This window comes from Dama dama, chromosome 29 (genome assembly GCF_033118175.1).
Source record: "Dama dama isolate Ldn47 chromosome 29, ASM3311817v1, whole genome shotgun sequence".
Classification (NCBI taxonomy): Eukaryota; Metazoa; Chordata; class Mammalia; order Artiodactyla; family Cervidae; genus Dama; species Dama dama.
The window spans coordinates 33378840-33402937 of record NC_083709.1 but is presented as its reverse complement, the minus strand read 5'-3'; the positions used below and the strand labels follow the sequence as shown (position 1 = coordinate 33402937).

Here is a 24098-nt window from a genome sequence, read left to right as displayed (position 1 = left end):
ATATAAAATAATTGTCTTTCTAATTAATGGTGTCTTAGATTTAAAGATGTAAAACTGCTCATCTGTAATATGAAGATGATAATTATGTTGGAGTGATATGAAGTTTCAACAGTGTTTTGTTTTCTTGTAGAAGATGTGGTAGAATGAATAAATAAAAAAACTGAAATAGGAGTAGAAAGTCTCGGGTTCTCTTCCACCACCTTTTTTTAAAGGATTTTATTATCATAATGAATAAGAGATACAAGTATAACAGAATGTACAAGTTAAATTTTCTGATAGTTTTAGTCTTTAGGGTCTCTAAGAAAAGGTCAGTTGCTTATGAAGACAGGATGCTATCCAACAAACTACAGCATTTAAGACAATGTTTGAGACAGTGAGTCTTAACAAGGACATAATCTTAGCAATAACATATGGTGAGAAATAAAAAGCTTTTTCCTATTTCCTTCCCTTAATAAGGTGAATATATATGTATAAACATATGAGGCTCATTTTGAGGAAAAAAATGCCTTCATATAGAAAAACCTTAATTTCATCCATCATCCAGAAGAAAAAGAAATCAACTCCTGGGCCAAACAAGGAAACCAAAATAGGGTGACATTAACTTCACACGAACTTCAAAACTGTAATCTGACTGTAATTGCCCTCTTCTTTACTTTTAAAAAAGTTAGCATCATTTTATCCATACCAAACTAGTACACTGAATCTTCTCCTTTACAAAGCTCTTAAGCAAATTGGAATTAATCTCACTTTAAAGTGCAAAAAATGATATGTAAGACAAGTGCTTGCTCTGCGAGACACACACAAAGGAGATTCCTTTTAACAGCACTGGCCAAGAGGTACTCCAGTAAAACTGGCTGTAGTCCAAGGAACGTGATGCAGTAGGTCTGCTAAAGGGGCAGGGAGAGTTGAATTTCAGCAAAGCAATGCCTTCCACGTCTGATTTTCAGTTATACCTAGATTTCAATCAGATCTTAGGTGTCCCCATCTGACAAGACCAGAGTACATAGTACCAGCATAGGTTCAAGAGGACCAACATTGTCTAAACTACTCAGAAAACATCTCTACTCAACTCTTTGACAATGCTTTTTAGGGGCATTGCCAGTGGTCCTGGGTTTTGAAACAACACAAATATCATTTACCTCATAAGCAACAAAGTGTTTTAGTGTGAGTGATTAAAAAAACAGGTAACAAGATCTCTCATCAGTTCAGTTCAGTCTCTCAGTTGTGTCTGACTCTTTGTGATCCCACGGACTGCAGCAGCCAGGCCTCCCTGTCCATCACCAACTCCTGGAGTTTACTCAAACTCATGTCCATTGAGTCGGTGATGTCATCCAACCATCTCATCCTCTGTCGTCCCCTTCTCCTCCCGCCTTAAATCTTTCCCAGCATCAGGGTCTTTCAAATGAGGCAGCTCTTCACATCAGGTGGCCAAAGTATTGGAGTTTCAGCTTCAGCATCAGTCCTTCCAATGAATATTCAGGACTGATTTCCTTTAGGATTGACTGGTTGGACCTCCTTTTCCAAGGGACTCTCAAGAGTCTTCTCTGACACCATAGTTCAAAAGCATCAATTCTTCTGTGCTCAGCTTTCTTTATAGTCCAACTCTCACATCCATACATGACTACCGGAAAAACCATCACCTTGACTAGATGGACCTTTGTTGGCAAAGTAACATCTCTGCTTTTTAATATGTTGTCTAGGTTGGTCATAACTTTTCTCCCAAGGAGTAAGTGTCTTTTAATTTCATGGCTGCACTAACCATCTGCAGTGATTCTGGAGCCCAAAAAACCAAAGTCTGCCACTGTTTCCCCATCTATTTGCCATGAAGTGATGGAACCAGATGCCATGACCTTTGTTTTCTGAATGTTGAGCTTTAAGTCAACTTTTTCACTCTCCTCTTTCACATTCATCAAGAGGCTCTTTAGTTCTTCTTCACTTTCTGCCATAAGGGTGGTGTCATCTGCATACCTGAGGTTATTGATATTTCTCCCGGCAATCTTGATTCCAGCTTGTGCTTCCTCCAGCCCAGCGTTTCTCATGATGTACTCTGCATATAAGTTAAATAAGCATGGTAACAATATACAGCCTTGATGTACTCCTTTTCCTATTTGGAACCAGTTTATTGTTCCATGTCCAGTTCTAACCTGCATACAGATTTCTCAAGAGGCAGGGCAGGTGGTCTGGTATTCCCATCTCTTTCAAAATTTTCCACAGTTTATTGTGATCCACACAGTCAAAGGCTTTGGCATAGTCAATAAAGCAGAAATAGATGTTTTTCTGGAACTCCCTTGCTTTATCGATCAAAACTTCTGATCAGCGAATTCATATTCATCCCATTGAAGCTGTTCAAGGTCTCCAGCTGAAGAAGAGGGAAAATTAGTAGGATGTGAAACTGGTAATGAGAAACCCCACATCCAAGGTCAGGAGCAGTGGCTGTGCTTTGCTGGACCGGCCATGCGGAGATACCCCACGTCCAAGGGCAAAGGAGAAGCCCTGGCAAGATGGTAGGAGGGGCGAATTCGCATTTAGAATCAAACCCAATTCCTGCCAGAGATGCTCAGAGGGCTCAAACAAATCTTGTGCATACCAGGGCCCAGGGACCCCACAGAGACTGAGACAGAATTGTGTTTGAGTGTCTCCTGTGGAGGTACAGGTTGGCCATGGTCTCCCACAGGGACAGAGGCTCTGGGTGCAGCTGACTTGGGTGTGGCATAAGCCCTCCTGGAGGAGGTCGCCATTAACCCCACCATAGAGCTGCCAGAACTTATGCAGTATTGGGAAATAGACTCTTGGAGGGCACAAACAGAACCTTGTGCACCAGGACCCAGGAGAAAGGAGCAGTGACTCCACAGGAGACTCCCCAGACTTGCCTGTGGGTGCCCAGGAGTCTCCGGTGGAGGCGTGGGTCGGCGGTGGCCTGTTGCAGGGCTGGGGGCACTGAGTGTAGCAGTGCATGCATGGGATCATTTGAGGGAGGTCACCATTATCTTCATTTCCCTCTGCCATAACCACTCCAGTACTCTAGCCTGGAGAATCCCATGGATGGAGGAGCTCGGTAGGCCACAGTCCATGGGGTCGCAAAGAGTGGGACACAACTGAGCGACTTCACTTCACTCCACTTCCTCACTTCCAATAGTAGATGGGTGGAGCTGTGTTCCCTCCCAACAGAAAATTGGATTAACGATTTACTGAGCAGGCCCTGCCAATCAGAACAAGACCATTTCCCCCTCAGTCAGTCTCTCCCACCAGGAAGCTTCCATAAGCCTCTTATCCTTCTCCATCAGAGGGCAGAGAGACTGAAAACCACAATCACAGAAAACTAACCAATCTAATCACATGGACCACAGCCTTGTCTAACTCAATGAAACTATGAGCCATGCCGTGTAGGGCCACCCAAGACAGACGGGTCATGGTGGAGAATTCTGACAAAATGTGGTCCACTGGAGAAGGGAATGGCAAACCACTTCAATATTCTTGCCTTGAGAACCCCATGAACAGTATGAAAAGGTCTCTCACACATCACTGGTTAATATGATTTAGACTGACTATAAATTAAAGCAGTAGAAAATGACAAGCTTTGCCCTAGTGTTTCTCAAGAGCCAAGTTTATCTCCAGCTCCACCTTCAGTTTAACAACTTAAACCCCTAAATACAAAACCTTTCCTACGGTAAGGTAAAGGGAAACAAGACACCCTCTACCCAGAGTCCCTGGAATAGAAAGAGCTCTAGAACCCAGTTGACATGAGCATATTCTAGTATGAGATTATTGGTCTGAAGCAACTGTTCCTTCTATCACTGGGTTGTCCATCTTGGGTGGCTTGAATGTTGCTGGATCCTCAGCCACTCAGGTGGCCTAGATCTGGAGCAACTCCATTGGAGAGGGCTTCTTTTTAGGCCTGGAGTATTCTTGCTCAAAGAAGCTCCATGTATCTGAGTTTCTGTCCTTATGCCTACTTGCACCATCCATGACACTGGGATTGGGCCGAGGAAGTCTGTGGAAGAACAGAAATATAACAAGCCTCTGGGTTTCTGCTTAGAGGATGGGTGAGGGGTGCTTCTAGGGGTGGTCTGGCATGCAGACTGTCTCTATTTTGTTTTTCCTTCACTGTGTAACTTTAGTTTGTGGCATGATTTTGCCACCTGGGCTTCCCTGGTGGCTCAGATGGTAAAGAATCTGCCTGTAATGTGGGAGACCCAGGTTCGATCCCTGGGTTGGGAAGATCCCCTGGAGGAGAGCATGGCAACCCACTCTAGGATTCTTGCCTGGAGAACTCCATAAACAGAGGAGACTATTGGGCTACAGTCCATGGGGTCGCAAAGTGTCAGACATGACCGAGTGACTCACACTAACACTTTTGCCACTTGAAGGTGCTTATCACCCTCTGTGGGAAGATCCTTTTGGGGTTTACAGCCAGCACCTCTCAGCCCTGCCTGTTGTTCAAAATGCTGAGTGCTTTCCCTGATCTGCTTTATGATCAGAGAACTCATGATAACATGTGTAGCTCTAGCCTTTACCACCTATCCACATTATCAATGCTATAGGGTCCTGGCAGGGGAGGGCATACTGGTGTCTCCCCAGTCTACCTTGGCAAAGTTCTGATACTTGCACCCTGGAAACACTGGCTTCTGGGGAGTACTTCCCATAACTGAAGGAAGAGGGGCATGGTACAGCGCTCCTGAGGGCATTGTCATGACTGAATGCCTGATAGTAAGTACATCCTGGTGGGGAGGGACATCTTTCCTGGAGGCCCACTAGGCTCAAGGGCAGACCCTTGGGGTTCTCTCCAAGCCATTAGAAGACCAGGATCCAGGTGCTTTAACTGTATAGAATTCCAGAGCTGAGTCCCTTCAACCCCAGTGAAATGTGATGATCCTGCTGACAAGCACTCACAAGGGACATTGTCCAATTATCCACATTAGCAAAGCTCTTTTGGAAGAGTCTATCCAGAGGTTCCGTTTCTCTGCCACTGTGGGGTTCCTTTGGGCTGAGCTCCAGAGCTAGAAGGCTTCAAAGACCAGGAAAATGATGTCCAACAGACGTGGTGCAGTTGGAACCAAGCCATGGTGTACTGGCCATCAGATGTGTTTGGGCCTCAGGCACTGATCGACATGCGGTGGCTAAAATGAGACTCAGACACCAGCGTTAACTTTGTTCTTGAAGAGCTAAGTGACATTGGGGTAAAACACAGTATCTCTGAGACTCAATTTCCTTATCTTAGAAAATGAGGATAAAATTCTGTCTACTTTGCAGAATTCTTATAACTTCATACAATTCTTGTTCTCATTGGTTTTATGAAGCAGTGGAAGCATAAGTGTGTGAAATAAAAGAAAATGTGTGCAAAAATACTTTGAAGTTTTAAGGGGCACACAAATGTAAAAACAACTGCTTTTGACTCAAATAGTAAATCCAGGCTAAAGTGTCATCATTTTTATGTTCAATTAAAGTCAACCAACAGTTTTGAGGCCCTGCTTTTGTACTTGACCCTTTGGGAAGGAATGTTAAGTCGTACACACACACCTTAGGTATGGAAAGGCAATTTTCCTCTGGCAAACTCTCTGCCTTTCAAAGCAAAGATGTATGGCAAAGAATTAGAAATCAGTTTCTTGGGATAGGGTGGCTTCCCCCGCTAAGAACCATAATTTTATTTCTTGCTAATCCACCTCTCATTATAAATGTGTATAGGAGAGAAGAGCTGGGTCCCTTAGCTTAGGGCTAGAGACAGCAGACAGAACACAGGAAGAGAATCAATGATGGACAGCAGGGGTAGAAAAGAAAAATAGGGAGCTGGGAATTGGAAAGAAGAAAAGACAGTGTACAAAGAAAATCAATCCTCCCAATTGTGACATGTGGAGAGAAGGAACCAAGCTGTAAAAATGGAAAGTGAGGACCTCAGATTCAATCAATTGAATGCCAGGTGGATAAGGCTTTAAAAAAAATGAGGCTATTATTGCTGAAGTTCATTTGACAGAGCTTATGTGTAAGAGTTAAGTGATGATCACTCTTGTCTAAAATCGTAAAATGAGGTGTCAGTGTGATTTATCACTCTGCTTTTCTAATAAACCCCAACTTTAGGAAGCATCTGTAAATTTGGATCTGACCCTAAAAACTCTTGGTATGTCATTGCTGATTAGCCCATCTTTGCATAGTAGACATTCTATAGGTGTTGGATAAATAAATTGGGCCATTGCAGACCTACTTAATTTATGTTTTCATGAGGCTGGAGGATTCAAAGCTAGGAAAAAGTACATTTCCCTCCTTATCCTTTTATTTCCTTGAAAGTGAGACTCTCAATTAAGACCCCTCCAGTCTATGTATAGGTCTTTCTCTAGTTGCGATGGGATTATGTCCCAAGAAATTCACTGTAAGTTGAAAATGTCATTAAGTACCCCCAAATTCACTTAGTACTTAACCTACTGAACATCAGAGCTTAGCCTAGCCTTAAACCTGCTTAACACACTTACATTAGCCTACAGTTGGGCAAAATCATCTCTCACAAAGCCTATTTCATAATAAAGTGTTGAATATCTCATGTAACTTCTTGGATACTGTGCTGAAGGTGAAAAACAGAATGGTTGTGTTTGTGTCATTCATCCTTGTGATGGCGTGACTGGTTGGGAGCTGTGGTTCAGCTGCTGCCGAGCACAAGAGTATCACACGCAGTCCGGGGAAAAGGTCAAACTTGGAAGTTCAAAATATGGTTTCTCCCATCATAAGTTGTTAGCGACTGTCTGTAGATAACTTAATAATTGCTAGTACTTATTTAATGGTTGTTTTGGACACATGTGTGTTGAGACGTTCACATGATCTCAGTCAATCCTTGCAACATAAATGAGCACATAATTATGGTACTTAAAAGATGGAGAAAGTAAAATTCAGGGAGGCTGCCTTTAGACAGGGTTAGTAACTTGGCAAAAGTCACACATAGCTAGTCAGTTGCATATGGTTTTCTTTAATTACTTAGTAGAAAGGACACTAGGAAGTTGATCTTTATGACCACCCTTGTCTGAGTGGTTTAAGGTCAGAAGAAAGTGTGTACGGTGTAGGTAAGCTATCATTAAAGCCTGAACACTGTTGGCAGTGACCTTAAGAGCAGATGGAGTGGCTCAGGCAGAGGCTTTCAAATGCTTTTCATGGCAACGAGAGTAAGAAATGCATTTTACATTTTAATATATACACACATGTGCACATGCACATATGCGTGATCACACATCATGCTGATACACATAATTGAAATAAAACTTTCACTAAGCAGTGCCTCACCATCACTATGTGTGATGCGTATGGATATTTTCTGTTCAGTTATCTTCTCTTCTGTTATATTCTATTCTACTCCAGTGTCTAAAGGGCTGGTTAGGACACAATTACTTGACCTCACTATATGCTAATAGGTTATGATATGCAGCTTGGAAACCCCTGAGCTAGAAAGCAATAAACATAGTAGAAGGAACATGGACCTTTGATTTAGATAGTTGTGGGGCTTGAATCCTAGGCTGCTCTTCTATTAACTATGTGGGCTAAAGCAAGAAATGACTTCTGTGAACTTTTGTTTCTCGTCCATAAAAGGGGGATAATAATATTTACTTCAAAGGGTTATAGAGAAGAATGAACAATGAATATAGGCACCGACTCTAGCACCTAGCATGTCCCCCAGAAGGATGATGACGGTTGTGAAATAATGCATTTAAGAATGTAGAGTGCTGGTCCTAGCACCAGCTATCAGTGTGAGTTTACATAAGTAATTTCTTTAAGTGTCTCTCTAACTCATGCAATTCCTCTAAGCTTCATTATATTCATCTTTAAAAAAAAAAAAAAATGGGAGAAATAGTAGTACCTACCCCACAGGGTTGTTTCAGAATTAAATGTGATAACATATGGAAAGCCCTTAGCACAGTGCCTAGTGCTTAGTACATGCTCAATAAACTATTATTGGCTATAGTAGCTGCTGAACAAATATATCTATTATTACTGTCCAACCATGTAAAGCTAGTCTAAACTCCCCAGACTAGGTTACAATATCTGTTTTGGTGATACAAACTCAGGATTGTGTGCATACATATGCATATGTGTGTGTGTGAAATCAGAACTGCTGTTTACTTTTTTTTTTTTTTTTACCAGCATTTTCTAGAGGCCAAAATAAAGCTGACTGCAACAGAGGAAATAATTTTAGTAAAGAAAGGTTAGCTCCAAATTGGTTTCCCTCTCCTGTTCTTCTTCTAAAGTGTTTCCACAAAATCCAATTTTTGACTTGACATTAAACGCTTGTTTTCGGTGAGTAGACTTCACACACACACACACAAACACACAAAGAATAAAAAAGAAAAGAAAGAACATGACTCTAGACACTTACATAGTGGGAAGTGAATTGAATTCTGAGGTCAGCTAAAGAACTCTGTGTCAAGGCCCCCTGCCCAAAGCCTTACTCCCTCCCACCTGTGAGGCAGCTTCATGGGATTCATGCTCTGTGGAATCCCCTCCTCCTAGTGGGTGACTCACTTCTAACTAAGATGACAAGGTGAAAAACACAGTGCATGACTCAGAGGGGAGGTCAGAAGAGCAATGTGGTATTGCCCTTCTCTCTTCAGAATCCCTTGCTCTGGGAGAAGTCAGCTGCCATGTTATGCCCAATAGAAAGTTCCATGTGACAGATGACTGCAGGCAGGAGGAGAAGGGGACAGCAGAGGATGAGATGGTTGGATGGCTTCACCAACTCAATGGACATGAGTTTGAGCAAGCTCTGGGAGATGGTGAAGGACAGGGAAGCCTGGCATGCTGCAGTCTGTGGGGTTGCAAAGAGTCGGACAAGACTGAGCGACTGAACAACAACTCAGGTTTGTGAGATTGGAGGCTGATCCTGCAGCCTGTTCAAAGGCTCAGTCCCAACCCATAGTTTGACTGTGACTTCCCACCAGATACCCTGAGCCAGCATGACCCATGAAGCTGCTCCCAGATTCAGGACCTTCAGAACCTGAGAACTAATACATTTTTTCAAGATGCTAAGCTTTGGAGATGATTTGTTGTATAGTTAATGAACCACAATACCCTTGAATCTTGCTTCCCATTGCTTCTCTGTGTTACATCAGTCAGTTCATTATTCATTCAACAATTCCCTCATTCATTCCATGAACCTTCATGAACCATTCATCTGTGTTAGGCAGTGTAATGACCTTCAGATCCTAACTGGAAGGAGCTTACCATCCTTACAGTGGTGGGGCTACAATGAGCAGACTTTAAAAATTAAAAGGCAAGTGGCATACTAAATGCTACCATGTGGTTTTGTTTAGAAGGCTGTGGGAACTCAAAGGGGGGAATGAAGGCTTCCAGCCTGACCAGATGAGAACAGGATGAAACAGGGAGGGGAAGGCACTTTGGCCTTCATACCAAGGTGTGATAGCTTTTCAATGGGTCACCGTGGCCAGGCTGACTATGTCCCCCAGAATTCCCTTTCTGCATGTTTATTTAGAATGGGCCACGAAGGAGATTCTTGCTGCAGGCAGAAGGGAAGCAGCAGCCAGTCTGTGGTGCATACATGTCGATGCTGATCAACTAACTCACCTTGTTGGTGGGAAGCAGCAGCTGGGCCTGCAGCATCTCTACCTTCCCCTTCGTACTCCTTTAGCTTATTCTGACTTCTGTCATTGGTGTGTATGTCTAGCTCTGTGATAAAAGGCTTTGACTTTGGAAGGATACTCTCATCACCAAAGCGAAAGGCAAGAGCATACAGGGTTTCAGCCCTTCTCTGTTTTGGGGTGCCAGCCTTCTTGCCTGCTTGAAGCTCCAGTCTTGGCTGTGAAGACAGCAGCCTAATAGACACAGTTCTACCACCACACAAATTGTATAATCCAGTTCCCTGCGACAGACATGAGAGAAAATGTGAACAGGTGAAATGAGAAAAAGCATTCAAGGCAGAGGGAATAGCATGAACAACATGGAAGTGAAAGGTAGGAGTAATAACCACTGGCACACTATTGGTATTGACCAATCAGAATAAATGCTGGCCCAAGCGCTGACCAATCAGAATGAAGCAGGGTCCTCAAGGGGCCTGACTGTGTCTCCTTCAGTTACTAGATTATGGAGACTGTTTGAGAAGTCTGGGTGGCTCTTGTGGTTGTCAGGCATTTGAAGGGTCTATCAGAGATGCAATCTTACCAACTAGAATACAAATGTTTTACTATTCTAACAACTGGTACTATCATACTGGTGCATTCTAGCTATATGGCCACTATGACAAAATATGTGGGGCGTGTGTGATGAGGAACATGTTTTTCAAGGTGACTTGGACACTGGCTGGCTTGGTGTGTAGTTTTCCACCCCAGTAAAGTCAATGGAGCTGATGAAACTGATTTAACCTGTTGTGTCTGCTGTGGCCATAGTCACAGTAACTATTAAAACTCTTCTGTGGAGAAATGGAATTTAATCCAGTGATAGAATATCAGGATGCTATTTCTCCACTCAGTGAGGGTTCATGAAACAGAAATTTTAGGCTCTGTTCTGCTGTTGACACATTTTACATTAGACAAGTCACTTACCACAACTCATCCTGCAGCCAGAAGGTCACGGTGACTTTATTTGGTCTTTCCTCTCTGTCATTTTCTGGGGTTCTAGAATACATTTCCGTTCTTGAAAACTATAGCCAATGTGCCCTTCAATTCTGGAGCAGAGATAAATTTCACCCGAGAAGTGAGCTCTGGTTTTCACTGCCTCATGACTAGGATTTGGCAGTTACTTCCTATGAATTGATCCATTATTGCCCTGCCTTCTCAAGAGAGCATCACCACTGTGCTGTTTTCCCTCCTGTTGATTAATCTCTCAGCAAATCACTTACCAGGTATTCCTTTTATACCCTGTAATGTCCCCTGGTACTTAGAATGCTTTAAACAGCAGATGCCTAATAAATACTTCTTGTATTACTTTGGTAAGTTTTCCATCTCTAGATGAAAGTCAAGCAGGACTTTCTAAACTGAAATGTATAAGGTTTTTGGATTGTGTATAGCTCTGTATTGTCTCGGTCTCCTTTCTACTAGCATGAATAATTAAGAATAGCATTGGCCCCCTGTGTGTGCATGCTCATAATGGTACTTGTGAGCATATAATAATGGTGTAGGAATTCAGTCTTCTTGCTTCAAGTGAAAAGACAGCCTTGTTCAGTGATGAGTAAGTAAGAAAACAAGGAGCACTTCAGCGTCCCTAGAGCCAGTGATGTCTCTTAGATAAGCTCGAACTATCAGAAATTAGTATTTGTCATGAAAAGAAGTTCCAATTGTAAACAGAAAAATAATACATCAATACTGAAATACTTTAAATAGTCCCCCCACTGGAGAGTTAGGACAGTTGGACTTAATTTGCACACATTTGAAGCCCATCCTCACTGATAAACATGTCACCATTGAACTCACTGTCATTTTGGGAAATGAGAAATATAGGTTGAACCAGTTCTAGGGAAAACCAAACAGGAAAATATTGGACTATCTATGGTTAAAAACAAACTTTGAAATCTAAACGAAAAGTGGATATGCTGACTAACAAATAGTAGTGTTTGAATGAAATTACTAAGAATTTGGGACTTTGAATACAGATTATTTCCTCTCAAGCAATTGAATTAGTAGAAAAAAATTAGAAAAACAAACCAGAAATGACTAAATACAAAAGTCTAAAGGCTTTTAAAATTACTACAAAGCAAGTTTTCTTCTTACCCCTGGAAAATTGTCCTGAAAATGATGAGATGGGTTTTTTACCTTTTCTGCTTGTCTTATTTTCCTATTTAGCAAATATATACTTAATTATATCTGAATATACTTATTGCAGTTAGAGGTGAAAAAAATGAACATTTTAGCATGACTTTATGAAGTATACCCAGCAAAAGATAAAGAAGAATTTTTCTCTCCAATCTATTTCTCTGGAATAATCATAAGTTGTTCTATTGTTATTGAGCCATTTTTCAATACTTCACCTTCCAGCACTAGCATAAATAAATTTCCCCTCTTGTTATGGAAAGGAATTCATCATTTCCTTTATCTTTCTTAACCACATCCAATCCTTCGAGTTCATTTATTCACTTACACATGCAACTTGGTGTATATAGTTCATAATTCTTAGCAAACTTCCCATTCCTCAATAGAAAGTCTCAATCTATGCCAGTACTCTTTAGTCAGAATTGGCCTTCTGAGTCCATATTTTGCCTGCTGTCAGTTCCTTTCATGAAAAGCACCATAGAAACTTTATTCATTATCATTCTGAGTCATTTCTCTACCATGGGGGTAGCTCTAATGCGATTTATATTTAGTTCTTCCCATGCTTCTAGTTCTTTACATCAAGCCCTCCTGTTAGTGGTAAGGAAATTGGAAAAGGTTTTGAACCCTTAGTGAATTTCATCCTAAAATATACCAAAATGCTATAATCTGTATGCAATTTTCATTAAGAACTTCCACCACCTGCTTGCTGAAGCCACAGCACAGCTCCCCTCATAATCACCATGCAGGGGGCAGCATTAGTTAACGTCATTAGACAAATGTTGAGATTATCTTTGGCATGTTCATTAACACCAGGTGGCAAGAAACTGCTAGACATAGGTGAGGAATTTGGGGAGGGGGTGATTGAGGATTATGCATCATTTAGTTATTCAACTTTCTGAGCATCCTTGAAAAACCAAAGAGGCTAATAGAGGAGTAATTTTCAGGGTTTTTTTGTTTGTTTGTTTGTTTTTCAGATACTTCAGGGTCAGTTCTGGTTTCCAAATGGAGGGCGATCTTTACTAGCTGGGGCATAAGGCAAATCACTTAACCTCTCTGTGTCTCAGATTCCTCATCTATAAGAATAGGGATGATAATTTTATCTGTCTCATAGAGTTGGTATGAAAATTAAATGTGTTAACATGGATAAAGCATTTTGAATAGAGCCTGCTTACTGCAATCATCATCACCATCATCATTTGCTAACTCTGCATTAACATCGTTCATGTATACACACTGGGGAGCCCACAGTGCCTAAAATAGAATTGCAGAGAATGATCTGATTGAAGCACAGCAGCTTCTCTTGTCCTTTCTTTTCTAAACCTACATTCTTGGAGCACTTCCTAAGTGCCAGTCATTATGCTAAGCTCTTTGCAAACATTTTCTCATGCAAACCTCACAACAAGCCTAATAGGATAGACACTATTATAATTTCCATTTTGTAGATGAGGAAATTGGAGAAGTTGTTTGCTTATAGATTAAGAGTCACAGAATCTAAGAAGAAGAGAATGGACTTACTTCAAATTAACTTTGTTTAGGGTGTTGTATGGGCTTCCCTCATGGCTCAGACAGTAAAGAGTCCACCTGCAATGCAGGAGACCTGGGTTCAATCCCTGGATTGGGAAGGTCCCCTGGAGGAGGGCATGGCAACCCACTCTAGTATTTTTGTCTGTGAGAATCCCCATGGACAGAGGAGCCTGGTGGGTTACACTCCATGAGGTTGCAAAGAGTCAGACATGACTGAGTGACCAAGCACATGCACAAGGTGTTATACAGATAAGGATTCCCAGGTGGCTCAGTGGTAAGGAATCCTTCCACCAAGCAGGAAGCATGGGTTAGATCCCTGGGTTGGAGATCAAACCAGTCAATCCTAAGGGAAATCAACCCTGACTGTCATTGGAAGGACTGATACTGAACCTGAAGCTCCAGTATTTTGGCCACCTCATAAGAAGAGATGACCTATTGGAAAAGACCCTGATGTTGGGAAAAATTGAAAGCAAAAGGAGAAGGGGGCAGTAGAGGATGAGATGGTTAGTTAGCATCCATGACTCAATGAACATGAATTTGAACAAACTCCAAGAGATAGTGAAGGACAGAAGGACCTGGCATGCTGCAGTCCATGGGGTCACAAAGAGTTAGACATGACTGAGTGATGCAACAAAATCCACATGAAGGAGTTAAGGTTCAGGGAAGTTAACAACTCCAGCCAAGTTCACCCAGCCAGTTGTGATGAGCCAAGATCAGACTATTTGCAGGAAAGCCTGTCTCTACAATGTGCTGCTTTTTATCTTAATATTATTTCACATAATAAATAGGTCTCTTTAAGTGTGAAAATACTTAAACTATGTATGCATTATTTTCAAAAAGCAAGAGAATTCCAGAAAAATATCTACTTCTGCTTTATTGACTGCCAAAGCCTTTGACTGTGTGGATCACAATAAACTGTGGAAAATTCTTAAAGAGATGGGAATCCCAGACCACCTGACCTGCTTCCTGAGAAATCTGTATGCAGGTCAAGAAGCAACAGTTAAAACTGGACATGGAACAACAGACTTGTTCCAAATCAGGAAAGGAGAATGTCAAGGCTGTATGTTGTCACCCTGCTTATTTAACTTACATGCAGAGTACAGCATGCAACATGCTGGGCTGGATGAAGCACAAACTGGAATCAAGATTGCTGGGAGAAATATCAATCATCTCAGATACGCAGATGACACCACCCTTATTGCAGAAAGCGAAGAAGAACTAAAGAGCCTCTTGATGAAAGTAAAAGAGGAGAGTGAAAAATTTGGTTTAAAGCTCAACATTCAGAAAACTAACATCATGTCATTTGGTCCCATCACTTCATGGCAAATAGATGAGGAAACAAGGGAAACAGTGAGAGATTTTATTTTCTTGGGCTCCAAAATCACTGCAGATGGTGACTGCAGCCATGAAATTAAAAGACACTTGCTCCTTGGAAGAAAAGTTATGACCAACCTAGACAGCATATTAAAAAGCAGAGACATTATTTTGCCAATAAAGTTCCGTCTAGTCAAAGCTATGGTTTTTCCAGTAGTCATGTATGGACGTGAGAGTTGGTCTATAAAGAAAGCTGAGCACTAAAGAATTGATGCTTTTGAGGTGTAATGTTGGAGAAGACTCTTGAGAGTCTCTTGGACTGCAAGGAGATCCAACCAGTACATCCTAAAGGAAATCAGTCCTGAATATTCATTGGAAGGACTGATGCTGAAGCTGAAACTCCAATACTTTGGCCACCTGATGCGGAGAGCTGACTCCTTGGGAAAGACCCTGATGCTGGAAAAGATTGAAGGTGGGAGGAGAAGGGGGTGACAGAGGATGAGATGGTTGGATGGCATCTCCGACTCAATGAACATGAATTTGAGTAAGCTCTGGGAGTTGGTGATGGACAGGGAAGCCTGGCATGCTGCAGTCTATGGGGTCGCGAAGATATGACTGAGTGACTGAACTGAACTGATGCATTATTTTCAGGGCCAGCTGGCTCCAGCTTCTTCAGCAAGGAACTCATATACTTAAAAGGAAAGTAATTGAAGGGAGTAAGATACTTGGGTTAGTTTTTTAATTTAATTTAAAATTAAGAACAATTGTTTTAAGTGAACAACATCTTAAGATGACATTAAAAGCATACCCCAGAAGCCACAAATATGATAATAAAAGGTTTACAGTGTCTGTGTTACCAGACATTCTTCAATCTGATTTTTTCTTCAGCGTTTATAACTAGCATGGATCTGAGAGAAATTAAGAACAGTCTTCTTTCAGCTCATCTAAAACTTGTGTTTTAAGCCTGAATTCCTGTAGGCAGGGAGGAAAGGACAATCCCTCTTTCTGCATCTGCCATGCCCATTGCTCTCCACACACTCCCACCCACCCGCCCCCCCACCCACCCCCACACAATTACTTCCTCATAAAGAAATCTACTTTTTTTTCCCCTTTTATTCTTTCAGCTTGCACTCCCTCCCCCAAATCTCTCACTTCAAACCTAAACTTCAGAATTTAATGCAGTGACATTCTGTCAAGATCAAAGTCAGATGATAATTTCCATGAAAATCAAAGTAATTTCAGTCTCCCTCCCTCCCTGAAAGCCTGGGTCTCATGCCAGTGAAACCCTAAACATTCCACATTCCCCCTTCTTCTCAGGATGAGAGCCCGTGCTCTCTCTTCTTTCTTCTGGAGTCTCTTCTTTTCAAGTATTAATACATTACTGCTTTTCTGCAGAGATGAATCTGAAGCCCAATGTTTCTGCAAGGAAGATTTAGCTTCTTTTAGTCCATCTCTGACTGGCTCTCTTTCTCTCTCTCTCTCTGGGGTAAGCAGTGGCTGTGAGACTTGAGGCTGAGATGAGAATAAAGGACCAAGAAAGGCTGGGGGAGAAAGTTAGGAGAGATGTAGTGGGAATATGGGAAATTGGTATTAGTGACTTTCTGCATGTCAGCTATCATTGTAGGTGTAAGAAACATTTTATAGATGAGTAGCCTCAAACTCATACAAATCATTTCAAATTTTCAAAGTCAAAGAGTTTGTAAACAACCTAGTTAAGATACTACCTCCTTGCTATCCCATCCGAGTCCAGGTTTTATGCAAAAGTATGAGGTCAGTTACATAAATATGAGGAGGACTGGGAGGGTCTCTATGCCACATCACGATCTCACCCTTACACAGGTCTAGTGACTTCTTCCACACATCTTTAGGATGACTTATCCGAATGACCTTGGCTATAACAAATAAAGGGGCCAAAGGCAACTTCAGGCTAGAGTTTGGACGAGAACCTTGCCCTCTCTCATTGCCTTATCCTCCCTCCATATGTAATCATGTATGTGCTCAAGTAGCTTGTTGTGCAAGAGGGCTGAGGAAGTTCTGATTTTCATCTTAAAGTGGAAGGGGACCTTTTCTGAAACAACTGATGCTTTCCAGGAACCCTCCCACAAAGTCACTAACTGGAAAGTTAACTGATAATAGTAGGACTTCATGTTTCTGTTAGATGAAGATGTCACTGGGGAAGTTTCATGCAAATGAAAAAATAATTTTCCTCCTCAAGAAATGGAATAATAACTTTGTTAGGGAACACTCTCAGGAAGGAAAAATGCAGAATTTTTTTTTATTTGAGAGGAAGATATCAAATTCCTAACACAGGAAATCTCCCTAGAGTCTACCTTCAGTAGGAAAGCTCATTTTATATTTTGCAGGTTTTATGAGAAAAGCATTCAACTCTAATAAGTAGCTCTTTGAGTATTATTCCTTGTGTGTTAAATCATTTGTTGAGACTAACATAGTACCATGGGATGCAGACTGGTCCCAATAGGAGTTATAAGTCATCCTAGGGATTATGACATGAAATGTTCAGATATCCATTATTAAAAATGAACCTGTTTTCTTTTGCTACTTTTCTGTCTAGTGGGGAAAAGAAAGAAAAGGAAAAGTACAGATTCCATTAAAACAAACAAATAATGCAAATCCTGGAGTGTATATTCAATAAAATCTTGGCTTGACATAAGGTCCTGACTCAGTAATATGAATCAGCAAGTGGTTTTTCTGATCTAATTGGACAGGAATATAAGGAAATAGAAGGCAGAATTAACATTTAATGAACATACTACCCATGCCTGTTGCCATGTACCTTTATAGTGCTTGCTATCCCACTCCTATTCTGGGCCTAGCCTTGTGACCTGCTTTGGCCAATGCAATGTTAACAAGTGTGACGCAAGCCAAGGCCTGAAAAGTGCCTGAGTTTCCACTTGTTCTTTTACCCTGCCATAGACAGCAGAACATGTCTGTGTTAGCTTGATGGAGGGTGAGGGACACATAGAACAGAATAAAGTCACCCCAGTCACCCCAGCGGAGACAATCTAGATCAGTCAACACCCAGCCGATCCCTGCACATATAAGCAAGTCCAACCAAGACCAAAAGATTTGCTTAACTGAGCCAAAATCAGCAAAGTTTCTGTGCACACCTCCCAGATGCACGAGTAATAAATGTTTGTTTTTGTGTGGTTTGCGGTGGTTTGCTATGTAGTAGTATTGTGTGGCACTAGGTAATTGATACAAAACCTACAGTGAGAAAATGGTTTCGGGATAACAGCACATTCTAGTTGTTTTGCATGTTATGTAAAAGAGACAACAGGGACTTGTGTTAGGATTGACTGTAGCTCTATGTGAATGAGCCACATCCAGGTAAGTAGCAGGAGGATTCTCACTTAAAAGATGAGATCACTTCTGCACCATTTGCTCAAGGAATATGTCTCTCTCCAGGTAGAAATTAAGATTAAGGATCATAGTCAGGTGGGTGTTATGACAGAATGTCGAGAGATTTTGTGTAGGAGGGTGTTTCTCTAGGGTCCATTCATAATGACTTAATCGTGTGGATATTGATCAGGAGGTGAGAAGTGAAGGGCCCAGAAATTTCCAAGTGATCATGATGATGATTTCGACAGCTGACACTTACTGAGCAGGTTGCTCATTAGATCCCACATGCTATACTCAGCCCTTGATCTGTATTAGCTCATTTCATCTTCACAACAATCATATCAGACAGGTATTTTTTCCCCCATTTTATACATGAAGAAACTGAAACCCAGAATTATTAAGTGACTTGCCAGAGGCAAATAAGAATGAAAGAATAGAGCTGGGGTGGATCACAAATCTGGCTCAAGAACCTCTGTGCCAAAGGGCTCATGGAACTGAACAAACTAGTTGGGAACAGAACTTTATACTTTGTAAATAAACTGCACTGTTGATATTCCTTGTCCATGGTTTCTGACTCTGCATGGGAACAAATTTCATCCCACATGAGGACAATAGCATGATGGCAACAGGAAGGGAAGAGACAGAGCTTGAGTTGAGAGTGAGAGCAGGAGCAAGAGAAAGAACAAGAAGAAAACCTCAGTGGGAAAGGTGAAGTTGGGGTACAAGGTTAAGTGCCCGCAGTCAGGGGCTTACCTCACTCACTCTTCCCAGGAGATTCTCTACCTGTTACTGCTTCCTTAGAGGTTCTGGGTGCAATTTTATTTGAAGAAAGTGGAATTTCCTTATGCTTTGTACATGCCAGACACTTTTCTAAGCATTTCACATACATTATGCATTGAATTTTAACAACCAGCCTCCAATGATTAAAGATATTTTTATCCTCAAAGATCAGTGCTATTCAAAATGCAGTTCCTGGACTGGGGTGGCAGGCAATGAGCTCTTTCTTTCTAGTCCACAGTGAGATGAGAAACTGACAGTAGGTGTCTAGAGACTTTTAACAATTAGGGTAATTTTTTTGACTGTTAAATCTAATCATCTAAAAATGAGTGTATATTTTATATATCTGAATTTTATTTTCCTGGTAATTAACTTCATTGAATTTTACAGAAATATTTTTCCTCAAATGGATTAGAAATCGAAGAAATATGGTTTAAGAAATGTCTGGATAATAGAACGGAGGCTCAGAGAAATAGAGTAACTTGCCGCATCTTTAGTCTTTATGGGGAAGACTCAAAACTCTAGTCCAGCTCCAAAGCCCATCAACTCTCTATTTTTATTAAAATTAACATTCAACTTAATACCATGCCTGCTGATTCCTGACTGTTTAAACAATAATACCAAGCTTGATTTTGCAGAGCTGAAGGGAGAGTGGTAGGTATTGGGCCTTTCTATTGCTGGTCAGTCAAGTCATTCCAGTGTAGACATGGGACTTGAGAGCTTTACTTAATCAGAATGATGCTACCCACATATTCATGTAGGAGATACACAGCCATGGAGTGATTCATACCAAGTCACTTGGAAATAACAGTAAAACTTTCTCCTTTATTCCTTCTGCCACTTCCTGAAGGAGAAAAATAGGAAATACATAAAATTCGCATTGAAGAAAAATTTTCTAATGGACCCTGCATTTAGTGAGGCAGTTCATTTTGTGGTTTAAAATTCAAAGAAAGTTCTTCCTATTGTCTGTTAAAGATACAATCATGCAGGGATTACCACAAAAAGCGGTTGACAGACATGGGCTTTGGAGCTTTAGACACATTTAGACTTGGGCCTTGCCTTTGTCATTGTCTTGCTCTGAAGTTTTGGCATCATGCTAACATTTCTGAACTTTTTTTTTTTTCTCATTTGTAAAATATGAATAATTCATACCTCATAGGATTCTGGGATAATTTAATAAGGTAACTTATGTAAACTGCTCTCATCAAGTCTGAAGTAGGAGGATAATTATATCAGATTCCCCCAAACCAAATACATTTAACCAGCTTTTAACCAGCTTGTTTGAGATCCTTTCAAATGCTGTGGCTGGACCACCTCTCAATAATACCAAAAAATTTTTTAAGTTAGTTACTCAGCAAGTGGATTTTTTTTCAGCAAGGATTGAAACAAGGTCACTTGACTCAATTGTAAACTTTGAATTAGCTGAGTAATTTGCATGTTTTGTTTCCATACACAGAGTCTAATCATTTAAGATTGTATTCTAGTCTATTGCACATTGAAAAATGATTTGAGTCTGTGATGCACTCATGGACAGAGGAGCCTGGCAGGCTATAGTCCATAGGGTCACAAAGAGTCAGACAGGACTGAAGTGACTTGGTAGGCACGCCCACCTGAAGTACTCACTTTGGGAGATTACTGATAATCTTATTCTACAAGGATGTAGGGAGAGTCTGTTAGATTATCTAATATATGCAAAATACATGATAAGCACTGGATAAATATCTTTTCCCTGTATTCTGCTTTATTTATAAGTGCTATTATTTTCAGGTCAATGCCACTCGATAGCACTTGATTATATATAATCAAATAGTACTTTTCTCCTACTTTAAGACTTAAGAGGATGTACTTAGAAGGTGGAGATATGGGCACGTGTGATTTCAAGCCTTTACAAATTTGCCTTGAAATGCTATGGTGAAATTTCTACAAATGAATGATAATTAGATCTCCATGATAAATGATTCTCAAGGTCTGCACTCTGGCTAATTTCTGAGGCAGCATTGAGCCTTTGGCATTTCCTCAGTAATTTGCCCCTAAATTGTGTCAACAAATTCTTGTGTACTCTTTATAGTTTTACCTAACCCTTTTTGCCTTTAACCATTCCAATATTCATTTCTGAGCAAAACACAAACCTGTGCTTTAAACTGTTAATTGATTTTCCTTGCAACATCCCAGGCCTGAAGTCAAAAGCCTCTTTCGGGAGCTCATTTTAGGTAACATTGGAAGCTATTCCAGAAACTAAACCATGCAGGGTTAGTTAGAAAACCACCTGGAAGCACTGAGTAACTTTATTTTCATCACCCAGCTGTCACTTTGGTTTTTGTTGGCTTACTCTGGCTTTAACATGTGCTCCTTCAAGACATGCCCAATGCTTTTAATATTCTGCTTTTTGTCTGTTGATTCCAACACAGCTCTGGTTAAAAGATGCTCAGACCCCTGTGTTCCAGTCTGCAAGACATAGCAATAATATGTTCTTGTGAAATTGAAAAAAGAAGACAAATGCAATGAACATATGAGAAAGTGCAATCAAGAACAGCAAAGCCCAGTTGCAGTCATAAACAAAGGCTGGGCAGGTGGCTAATTGCAATGGGTAAGGTAGTCTCTGGCAACATGAATAGCAACAAGGACAGTAAAACTTCGCAGGACTGTATTATTGGGTATGGTAAGAGAGAGCTACAGAAACAGATCAGGAAAAGACAGTGGATCAAAGGAGAGAGGGACCTGGGCATGACCCAAACCATGCAGATAAATGAACTGTTGAGAAAAGACCTGGAAACCCAAAATATATTTCTGTAGATTTCCTTTAAAATGTAATGAAACACTTATAATTAGCTATATTTTCTTAATCTAGGTACACAGTCAACATGTTTTAGTCTTTTTCATGGTGTGTGTGTGTTGTTACACCAAGTATTTATTTTTAATTTCATTTCTGGATACCCATGTTATAGACCCTCAGAAACCATTGTACAGTTCAATCTGGCTCTAACCACTGATCATCCATAATTGGGTTCACTTGCTGTCTTAGTCTAATCTTGCCTAGAAAATCCCATGGACGGAGGAGCCTGGTAGGCTGCAGTCCATGGGGTCACTAAGAGTCAGACATGACTGAGTGACTTCACTTTCACTTTTCACTTTCAAACATTGGAGAAGGAAATGGCAACCCACTCCAGTGTTCTTGCCTGGAGAATCCCAGGGCCAGGGGAGCCTGGTGGGCTGCCGTCTATGGGGCGGCACAGAGTTGGACACGACTGAAGCGACTTAGCAGCAGCAGCACTCTTAGTCACCCAGGGCTAGAGTGCAGTGAAAGTGAAGTCACTCAGTTGTGTCTGACTCTGCCACCCCATGGATGGTAGCCTACCAGGCTCTGCAGTCCATGGGATTTTCCAGGCAAGAATACTGGAATGGGCTGCCATTTCCTTCTCCAGGGGATCTTCCCAACCCCAGGATCGAACCCAGGTCTCCTGCATTGCAGAGAGACGCTTTACTGTCTGAGCACTAGGAAAGCCCAGGGTGCAGTGAAATGTCTCACAAATAATTACCTGCTCTTACTTATTGTTGAGACCATGAGCTCAGTATTTAACCTAGGATCAGAAGCAGAAGACAGACTGGCCATTGTTATCAGTCCTTTTTGTTGGTGTTCTAGACTATCTGCTTTGATACCACACACTGCCCCACATTAATTGCGGAGTATGTACTCAATACTTGACCTCAGCTCAATTGATGACTGAGGTGTCTTGACCCTGTTCTTCACCCTGACATTTATGTTCTTGAAGAGTAACATTCATTTTGATTGCCACTCAAGATTTTCTATCTCCCATCTCACCATTTCTGGGGAGATCTGCATCTTATGGTCTTAAGTGTCAATGTTTCTTCTGACTTGAATTACCAGTATGCAGTCCTCTTTCCACTAGTCACTAGACTGCTCAGCCCTGCCCTCCTCACTGGCTTCTGGCCTTGCCCCAACAGATTCAATCCTCTGTGAATCCCTGACCCAAGTCCCAATCTCATTTCCAATTTCAAACTCTAAACTTAACCTGCTGCTCTCTCAGACCCTGCTGCTGCTGATGCTGCTAAGTCGCTTCAGTTGTGTCCAACTCTGTGCGACCCCATAGACGGCAGCCCACCAGGCTCCCCTGTTCCTGGGATTCTCCAGGCAAGAACACTGGAGGGGGTTGCCATTTCCTTCTCCAATGCTTGAAAGTGAACTGCCATATGACCCAGCAATCCCACATCTGGGCATACACACTGAGGAAACCAGATCTGAAAGAGACACGTGCACCCCAATGTTCATCGCAGCACTGTTTATTATAGCCAGGACATGGAAGCAACCTAGATGCCCATGATGCATTCATCAGCAGATGAATGGATAAGGAAGCTGTGGTACATATACACCATGGAATATTACTCAGCCGTTAAAAAGAATTCATTTGAACCAGTCCTAATGAGATGGATGAAGCTGGAGCCCCTTATACAGAGTGAAGTAAGCCAGAAAGATAAAGAACATTACAGCATACTATCACATATATATGGAATTTAGAAAGATGGTAACGATAACCCTATATGCAAAACAGAAAAAGAGACACAGAAATACAGAACAGACTTTTGAACTCTGTGGGAGAATGTGAGGGTGGGATATTTCAAAAGAACAGCATGTATACTATCTATGGTGAAACAGATCACCAGCCCAGGTGGGATGCATGAGACAAGTGCTCCAGCCTGGTGCACTGGGAGGACTCGGGGGAATCAGGTGGAGAGGGAGGTGGGAGGGGGGATCGGGATGGGGAATACGTGTAAATCCATGGCTGATTCATATCAATGTATGACAAAATCCACTGAAATGTTGTGAAGTGATTGGCCTCCAACTAATAAAAAAAAAAAGATTAAAAAAAAAAATAAATAAAGCTAAAAGTCAAGAAGTAAAAAAAAAAAAAAGAAAGTGAAAAGTGAAAGTGAAGTTGCTCAGTCGTGTCTGACTCTTAGCGACCCCATGGACTGCAGCCTACCAGGCTCCTCCGTCCATGGGATTTTCCAGGCAAGAGTACTGGAGTGGGGTGCCATTGCCTTCTCCACTCTCAGACCCAGTGCCTCCTAAATTGAGCTGTGTTTTGGTAGAGCCTCCTTTTAGCAATGGTGGAATCCCAAGAGAAGTAGTTTTAATTCCATCAAATCTAAATGGTAACAACAATAGGAGCAAACTTTCACTGAATGTTTAACCATATAATCTAGCATACTCCTCACTCCAACCCTCTGAGGTATCATCACAATCATTCCCACTTTACAGATGAGAAGACGGGGAATCAGAGGGCCAAAGTAACCTCACCAAGATCACACAGTAAATAGTTGCCTAAAAGGATTCCAAGGTGTACACTCTGCAGTCTGAGCTCTTAACCATTATGG

The 24098-nt window shown here is 41.4% G+C and overlaps 1 pseudogene; it reads right to left on the bottom strand.

The window, feature by feature from the left end:
- Nucleotides 1–3762: 3762 nt before the first annotated feature.
- LOC133048753 (putative monooxygenase p33MONOX) lies at nucleotides 3763–4792 on the bottom strand (annotated as a pseudogene).
- Nucleotides 4793–24098: the final 19306 nt, after the last annotated feature.